Source organism: Oreochromis niloticus, linkage group LG3 (assembly GCF_001858045.2).
Source record: "Oreochromis niloticus isolate F11D_XX linkage group LG3, O_niloticus_UMD_NMBU, whole genome shotgun sequence".
NCBI classification, from domain to species: Eukaryota; Metazoa; Chordata; class Actinopteri; order Cichliformes; family Cichlidae; genus Oreochromis; species Oreochromis niloticus.
This window is the reverse complement of record NC_031967.2, coordinates 29,165,125-29,174,141: the sequence shown is the minus strand read 5'-3', so window position 1 is coordinate 29,174,141 and position 9,017 is coordinate 29,165,125. Positions and strand designations below refer to the sequence as shown.

The 9,017-nt window shown below is 36.4% G+C and overlaps 1 long non-coding RNA gene across 1 annotated transcript; it reads left to right on the top strand.

Moving 5' to 3' along the window:
* Window positions 1-3,854: 3,854 nt before the first annotated feature.
* Window positions 3,855-8,595, top strand: LOC106097218 (uncharacterized). Its single transcript, XR_001223516.3, has 2 exons — window positions 3,855-6,634; window positions 7,378-8,595. It is a non-coding gene; the product is annotated as an uncharacterized LOC106097218 (long non-coding RNA).
* The last annotated feature ends 422 nt before the right edge of the window (window positions 8,596-9,017 follow it).

Here is a 9,017-nt window from a genome sequence, read left to right as displayed (position 1 = left end):
GTCTTTTTCATAAACATTGGCCATATTTGATGCTCACTTAACAGAGAAAAGAACAATGAAAATAAAGTATAAAACAATTCTTTTTTTCATTTTAACAACTGCATTAAACAAGAGGGCACGGCCTTCGTCTAACACTCTATTCCCACAGGAAAAATAAAGGAAACTTTTTTTAGTGATATCTGTCGAATAAAAGCACAGTCACCACCCTATTAATCTACACAAATGACTTACTTTACTCTGAAACAGTTTTCAACTGTCAGTGGATATTTAAAGGAAATTTTTCTCTTGCTTCACCCTCGATAGAGATAAAAGATCAAGATCAGCCAGATTGAATGCTGAGCTTGTCAAAAATCAAAACCTCAACTCAGGTAATGCATTTGAGAAACATATCTGACTGTAAAGTTCCCATGCATAGGTCACTTTGGGTAAAATGATCATCTTAAACATGGCTCTAGGTTAGACAATTTAGAGGATGTGTAGGTGTGCAGAGGTATGTCTATGATGTCACCTCAGTTTAAGAACAATAACTTCCTTTATGACTTTCTCTGAGCAGTAAAGAGTTGTAAACGTCATGGTCCTTGGTCGTTGACCCAGCATTTTGTGTTTGGACTTTGAAACACATGTTTTTTTAAATCTTCTGAGATCTGAGTCATTAGTTCCAGTTTTATTCATGGTTTGAGTTTTTATTGTCTTCATATTTTGTAGTTATGTGGTTTTTCATAGTTCCAATGTCTTAGTATTGAGCCCTTTGTTCATCATAGGCACCTTGTGTTCCCTGTGCCTTCTTGTCAAGTTTTTTTTAATCTTTTTTTAATCTCTGCTTGTAAATCCACTTAGTTACTTCCTGTTTTATTTTATCCCGTCTTTCATCTTGTGTGTGCTGTGCTTAGTTTTGCTTCCATTGTCTTGTCTAGCATGATTAGTTTCAGCTGTGTATGCTTTCCCCACGTTACCCTCCCTTGTTATTTCAGTACATTGAGCTTCAGTTTTTCTTAGTTCCTTGTTGCAATGTCTGTTTATCATCCTCTGTTTGTTTAGCTGGTCTACCTTTAGTTTAGATTCATTTCACTTTGTTTTCTGTTGTTGAAGGTACCCTATAACGATCACAGCTGTCTGCTGTGTCTTTACTATCATTTGTGGAAAAAAACTTAAACATTTGTACACACTGTATTTTAAATCACTGCACAAACTCTGACTGATGACAGCGATAATGAACTTTTCCGTTGGTGCTGCTGTTTTTGCAGCTGTTAGTCACCAACCAGCTGTTGCTGTTGTTTAGTGGGCTCTTGTCTTGTTTTTCAGGCAGTACCTGCAAACGTGTGTAGATTGATGACAAGTCACAGGCAAATAAAAGAGGCCATGTACATGTTTTATTACCTACTTTACAGCCCCAGATATGCAGCTCAAAGACACAATGCTTGTAAGTCATCCTGGCAACAAATTATCACCAAGGTTAAATTCAGTTCCTTGTTTTGTTTTTGTTCCCATATTCTTGTATTCTGCTGTGTATGATCTACCAAATAGATGATAAGACTTTCAGGTCATTTTCATGTTTAAGGGCATAAGAAGCACAAAGTGATTTAAATTTGTTATTCTTTCTTTCCTGTTCAAAGACATGTTGCATCTTGTCATTCCGGTTCCTGTAGAGGGCGCATATCAGTGTTTGAGAGTTGCTTTTCAAATGTATATAATGTATGCTATATATAAAGGGAAGCAGCCCTGTCAGTGTTGTGTTAGATGTAGGTCAGGCTTCCGAGGTTTCTGCTGCACCACTCAGTTCAGGTAACTGAACTGTGTCTGTTATCTGAACTCAGGTCATAACTAAACTGTGACAACAAGTGTTGTCAGTGGTGTAAATGTTAATATTTACACCACTTTGCATTTAATCAGTAATGATTATGTTCTGTTATTAACCTTCAATACCTGCGTGTCCTAACCTACCACCTCACAGGGTGGTATGGCTGCTTGCCAATCACCAGATGTAGAGAAGAGCCACCTGTATCCTACGTGACCTCATGCACGCTGCACATGAAACGGTTTACTCTCCTGCCCACCAGGAAGAGGCTGTGCTGGATCAAGGTAAAAGATCCAGACTGTTACCCTGGTCTAATCAGATTGCTATACTTTATATGCTTACCCTTAACCCTCAATACTTGTTTCAGATGTTCGCTGCTTACCCTACACTATGCACTACCACATGAAGTAGTTGCTGTTCCCTGCCACACATTTTGCAGTACTGTATTTTTTATTAATCCTTTCATGCATGAATCATGACAACCTCAATCAGGATTTTTTTCTTAAGTATTTTAATTTGTCTTTAGTCATTACATGCTGTTGCTACTATAATAAATAAGGTTGTAATAAATACAGTTTAAAGAGGTAGGAATGTTGGTTGCATTATAGTATAGATAAAAAATACAGTTATAAATAAAGTGTCATGTCCCTGAGTATTGAAGTGAGTATTAGTGAATATAAAATGTCCACTTAGGTGGACAGCATACATTTTGACTTATGAATTTGGTTTGGAGTGACAGATCAGTGTCCAATGTAGTGGTTTATGTGCAAGTATACCATCAACACTGACACAAATACAAGAAAACAGCCTTTGAATAGCTGTCCACTGTAGTGACCACTATGCATGAAAGGGTTCAGGTCCATATTTATCTATATTTATTTTTGTATATTTTAATATTTAGTTTAGTTATTTATACTGTTTTATCTGTTGTTTGGAATTATGTTGCAATACTGAGACCTAAGAAACCGTGTTTCCTTCATACTATGTGAAACAACTGAATGATAATAAAGTTGAGCCTGAGTCTGATCTCTGTCTCTCTTCCACACTGTGCCTTTTTTCCTGTCTTCCTCCCATCACCCCTTACCATTTGCAGTAGATAGCTGCTCCTCCCTCAGCTTGATTGTGCTGGAACTTTCTTCCTGTTAAAAGAGAGTTTCATTCCCACTTTCACCAAGTGCTTGGTGACAGTGCTTTAAGCTTTAAGAGCTTTGTGAGTATTTCACACAATTACCAGTTAAATGATATGCTCTAAATGCTTAAATGCTGTCTGTGTCAGTGTAAATTTGATAAGCATGTAAAGAAGATTTCAAAGACGGTTAAGGCTGATTTGAATTGTTTTAAGTTAATTCAGCATTACATACCTACTTCAGCAGCTCAGTTATTTATGCATTCCATGGTATTCTCTCATGTTTCTGTATGACAGTTTGGACCCAAGCAGCACCATCTAGAGTTCAACATGTGATATTCTTATATATTCAATCTTTAAAAATAATGCAAAAAAAAAAAAAAATCTGTTTGGTGACATCATTGTCACATTTTAAAGAAATATAATTTATTGGTTTTAAGCGTTTCAATCATTTGCGGTTTCTTAAATTAGTTTTCAAATGTATAAATAGCCTGGGCCCAGAGTGTCAAGTGGCCCCATCCAAAGACAAGATAGTAATCGTATTACTAGCAGCATGTTGAATGGCAACTGCAAGATATCGCATTTAAGATCTAAATTTGGACAATCAGAATTTTCAGCTTTCCAAATCAAGATAAACCAGTGACTTTTGTTAATTCATTATGTAATGGAAGGTAAAGGTGAATCCCATTTCATTAAAAGGAAAAGGAATGTTGCTCATGGTAAATGATTTTCTTCCAATTCCTGGTGTCATTATGTTCATTCGAATCAGCTGTTTCCCCAAATGTTTCTACTTCACCGGATCACCTCCTGTGTGTATTTAATCTCTGAGTTCCTGTCATTCCCTGTCCCGTCGTCCTGTTGTGCTCATGCCATGTTTTCTAGGATTTTAATGCACTCATGATAAGACTTCACATTTCAGGTTTTTCATGTCCACGTTCATGTTTTTAAAAAAAAATATTTAGCCTTAGTTCATCCAGTTTAGGTTAATGTGTAGTTTCTCCTTTGCCCTTTGTTTTGTACTGTTAAAACCAGCCTTTAATAAACGGCTCATTTTCTGTTAAGTTTAAGTTTTGTTGTCGCGTGTCTGCACTTGGGTCGTCCTCACTTCAGACCGTCAGCTTCCTCGACTGTGACAATGAAAGGATTTTTTTAAATTAAAAACAGCACCAAACATAGTAAACTTTCTAGTTACAATGTTTTCTCATTGCCAAGACTTCTTTCTTGCCAATGTTTCTTCCAAAGTAAATAAGATAAATGTTTCTTCTGCATTTCATCACTACTGGACGTATACGAAATTCCATTTAGAATCATCGATCATCTTGAACCACCATGTGGTGTGTACACTGTAGAAGGGGAAAGGACAGATACAAACAGGCACATTTGGATGGAAACATTTAAATGATTTATTATTGATACAAAGCTCAAAATCACAAGCAACAGACCAAACTGTAAAAGTTATGAGGTCATAAAAGAGACAAAAGTACGCACATGCAGTCTTTGGTGACAGACTCTACTATGAAAGCTATCTATAGATACAATGACCTAGATCACTGGTAAGTGGACTTCAGCCTTAACCTGAATGTGATCATTCCCCATATCTATTTCCTTGGAAGGTAAATGGGCCTCCCTGTGAAAAGCTTTCAGTCAACTTTGTGTCTGCTTTTCAACGTGTGTCAGCATGTTGCTGAAGTTGTAGTCGTTGCAGTTGATCAGTGTAAGTGGGATTCACCATAGTTTCAATAGGAAAACGGCACCATTTATATTTTACATAATGTCTGTGAAGTAGAATAACAAAAATAACCATTGGTTGTGACCACTGGATGTTTACATACTTGATAATCAACTGATAATTTCAGTTGTGATACTGTATCAACATCTGGGTTAGGTGGTTGGTCAATGAAAAAAACGTCTCGATTTTAGATACCAGGCTTCTGCCTGTGATTCCTTATGTGTTAAAATGATTTTCTAATATAACCTTTGGGAAAGTGATTAGAAAAAATTTCAGTCCAAATTCGACAAATTCTGTGTACTTGAGGGTGCTGTAACTCATAATATGGAAGTGAAATTTTGCATTGTGAAAATAAAAAAAGTTTAGTGTGAGGGGTCAGCTTTGAACTCTGTTTCAGATTAAAACTTTATATAAAGATGAAAATGTTGAATTAGCGGTATAAGCTAACATGTTAAATAAATTCAAATCCTGAATGTGTCTATGAATAGGTGTCAACAAGCAATGAGTTAACGAGCTTAGCCTGCACTAACCTGCCTGGTCTTTTACTGCAACCTGTGAGAAACATACTTTTTCAAGCTCTAAAATGAATGAAGACATTACATGAAAGGTTTAAATTTCACATGCTGAGTAATTCCTACTTATTGAAAACAACCTCTACTCTCCTCTTTTTTTTTTTTTCACATCTTTCTCCATCTCTAATAATGTCACAGTGACATCTGCACCATGATCACAGGGATGAGAAGGAGAAGAGGACAGGAGTAACTGGCCTGTGGATTTTTATGTGTGCGATAATTTTCTAATTATTTTCTTGTTGTTGAGGAATTATCTCCATGTCATCACCCAAAGCAACACTAGGTTGCAGCACGTAAAAAAAAAATCAACAGTAATACGCATTTATCTGCCCGTCAGATTTAATTGCACATTAACTGAAGGGGCTAGTTTTGTGCCAAAGGGATTGGCAGCATTTAAACTACTGTAAATGGCTTTTCAAACATACTTGTCATGAATGAAGTCATCAGTCAAGATATTTTAAGTGACCAAGAAGAACTGATTGACATAATGTATCACGGTAATGAGACATAATAAAAACAGCAACATTTAATCACTATCCAATCAGCATTCCTAAAAAGAGTAATACTTCATGCTTGTTCAGTGAGAAATAGAAATGAGGCTTAAATAAATGTAATAATTTTCAGTAAGTGTAATAAAGTCCAGCCACTCTGTGATTTCAAATTCACTCCCACATACAAAGACCTGGAGAGGGGCACATTCTCAGGTCATATTAGTTTCGGAGACTAAACTAAACTTAGCATCAGAGAATGGTTTAAAGGTTTTGGGGGATTTTGTGGGAAATCACTTGACTGTTCGATCCCTGGATGTGTGAAGCTCTTGTAGAAAGTCTTTGTTGCTTTTGCAGCTTTGCTAGTAAAGGTTCAGATGTGCGTTCCGACTGAGTCCGTCAAGTTCTTGTATTTCTCTGCGTCTTTACTCTCGTACAGGTGATTCAAACTGTATTCCTTAAACTGAGCAACCAGCCTACCTACTACTCTTTTTATTGTGAAGCAGGCCGGTCTGGGATACTGGTGCCATACTAGTGGGTTAATACATAACCTGCAGACAAAGGTCAGAAAAAGATTCCATAAAATGCTGCTCTAGTTTTTTCTCTTATGATAATATTCCTCTTATATCTGAAGATTTCCCAATCTTCTCACTTTTTAAATTACTGACATCATATGAGCCATATCAGTTAAACATTCGACTTAATCCTATTTAACTTAACAGGACTTAACTTAATGTTTTTATGCAATAGATACAAGCACCTGCATAGATTATGACTAGTCTGATGGTTAGATGAAATAAAAGAGGGCATGTGCTTGAATTCTTAGTTTTATGATCTGCTTTATATCCCTAAAGTTGCAGCTGAAAGAGGTAATGTTTCTCACTTGTTACTTTTACTTTGCGGACAGTAACCTCTTTATATCAGGTAAGATGAATTTTAACCTTTTTTTCATGACTTTTATTTTTTTATGGGAACAATGAGTACAAAATGCTTTTAATGATTTAAACACGTTGCTCTTTTCTCTGTTCGAGGTTGTGCCTTCTCATTATTATTCCCTTCAATCCTGAAGGTTATATATAAGTGTTTGATACAAAGATACACTGTTCAAATTATATTTTTCTAATGAAAACAACCTTTTTGTTTCAGTCTCCAGCACTATTAAGAATAGATAATTGAACTCTGTGAGAGTAAAGATTAGGTAGCTGCTTTCTGGTGTTGAAGAAACAGAAATAAAATCACTTCCTTAAGTTAGACTTTCAGGTTAAATGTTGAGTATGGAACAGGTGGTTGATGAACCACAAATAAACAGAACTGGCACTCTACCGCATGTTATTTGTGCCACACTGTAAATAATAAAAAATGATTTCATAAAACTTGAAGCAGTTTTTGGTGTTGAACGTTGGTAGCAACAGCTAGTTAAGGGTAAAGGTCGTTCACTATTAAAACACCTGCAGTGATTCGAAACAGGATGCCCAAAGATTCACTGCATTAGAAATTTCCCATTAGTGTTTTTGGTTCCAGTGCACTTTATGAGAACAGGTAAAAAGATGTTTATCGTCACACTGTAACTGGGAAAACAGATCAGTATTACATGTGAATATTTAATGTCTTTGAGAAAGTGTTGATCTAGATGTTTTTTTTCTTTCTCCTCCTGCATGCTCACAAAGCTAATTAAGCTAATTAAGACTACAAAGCTATGGAGAACATCACAAGTCTTATCAATGATTGGTCCTATGGACGAGACACATCATCCAACAATACTGTGGGTGTTGTGAGAAATCCTGACTTGGGTGCAGGAATTCTTCTGGGTTACACCCTCCTCGGAGTTGCCACCTATACCTGGGCCTTCTGGTATCAACGTGACGGACTTGTTCTTCTTAAAAGAAGCTGGTGGATGCCCTACTCATGCCACCAATTCAACTCCAGAGGTGTTCACAACATCCACGGACCTCTTATCTCTGTGATTTCCATGGATATTATAAATGTAATCACAGCAATAATCTTGGGAGGTCAGATGGCTGCTTCTGCCTGCAACTTGAAATACTGTGTCTACACTGTTCTTATATGTTTTATATCACGATGGTTTGGAGTGATTTTCCATCTCCTAACTGCCTATTTTTCGATTGTTTACCTCTGCAACCCACAACAGGAAACTAAAATACGCTGTACCTTTGCAATTATTTACTTAATCATGTGTACTCTGATCCCATTTTATACGTTCTTCATCCAGTGGGCAGCATACATGATGGCAATTTTTACTTTAGGATTGGTTCTGGGTATTGCTGCAAAATTTAGAGTGCCACCTGAATTACCTTCTGCTGCCACAGAGAAGGACCTGATTGGGATTCTTGCAATGTGCACTTTCTTAGTTGTTTTCTTACCCAGTTTTATTCTTGAATGCTTAATTTATAGCACTGACAACAGGAAGGTGACAGACGAGTACGATGCAATTTATGTGAATGTTTTGTTTTTCACTAACTGTCACCTGATTATGAATGGACTTCTGTGTTGCTTAATCCTGAAGTTGTCTGCTGCTGAAGAAGAGCGACAACAGCAGTGGGAGCTACAACTACAACAACAACCTTAGCAGGAGCAGGAGCAGCGACATTAGGATTTTGAAGGTCAATGGTTTGCTGTTTTTGCAAATGTAATCAGTAATAGGCTCGCAGCTCTTAACTCATGTATCTTTGCTATTCAGGCTTTAACTATCTGTGTCTGTGGACATCATTGTTTTCCTTCTTTAAACTTATTTGACATTATTTGTTAAATAGGAGGCAAGGGCTTAAGCAAAGGTTGATTTGTGTCAGTATTTTGTAGATGGCTGTACTTCCTGTCTTATTCATCTTAACATGAATGTAATAAAGGAATGATCATCACCATTGTAATCTCTGTGACATTTGTTTGATTTTAAATACTGTTTTAAAATAAATAACATAACATTAAATAGGATTTAAATACATGTGTTTGGGATCATTTTCCTGTTGTAACACCCATTAGAGCAGGGCGATATGACCAAAAATATTTATCACGATATACATTTGAAAATTTGCGATAACGATATAACTGACGATATAATTGACACTAGACAAAATACTTTATAACTCCACAACTTTATTAGTGCAAAAAACCCCATCAATGTATTTTCACGTAAACAAGCAGCTGTTTCTTATGTGCATTAAAGTTATATAAAAATGTAACAGTGCAAATTCCTTGCTGACAGTTTAACCAAAAGGCATTTCCAGTGGAAATTGGCCGACATATCCTCAGCATAACCATGTATAATATCCACAAAACTTAAAAAGAGGTT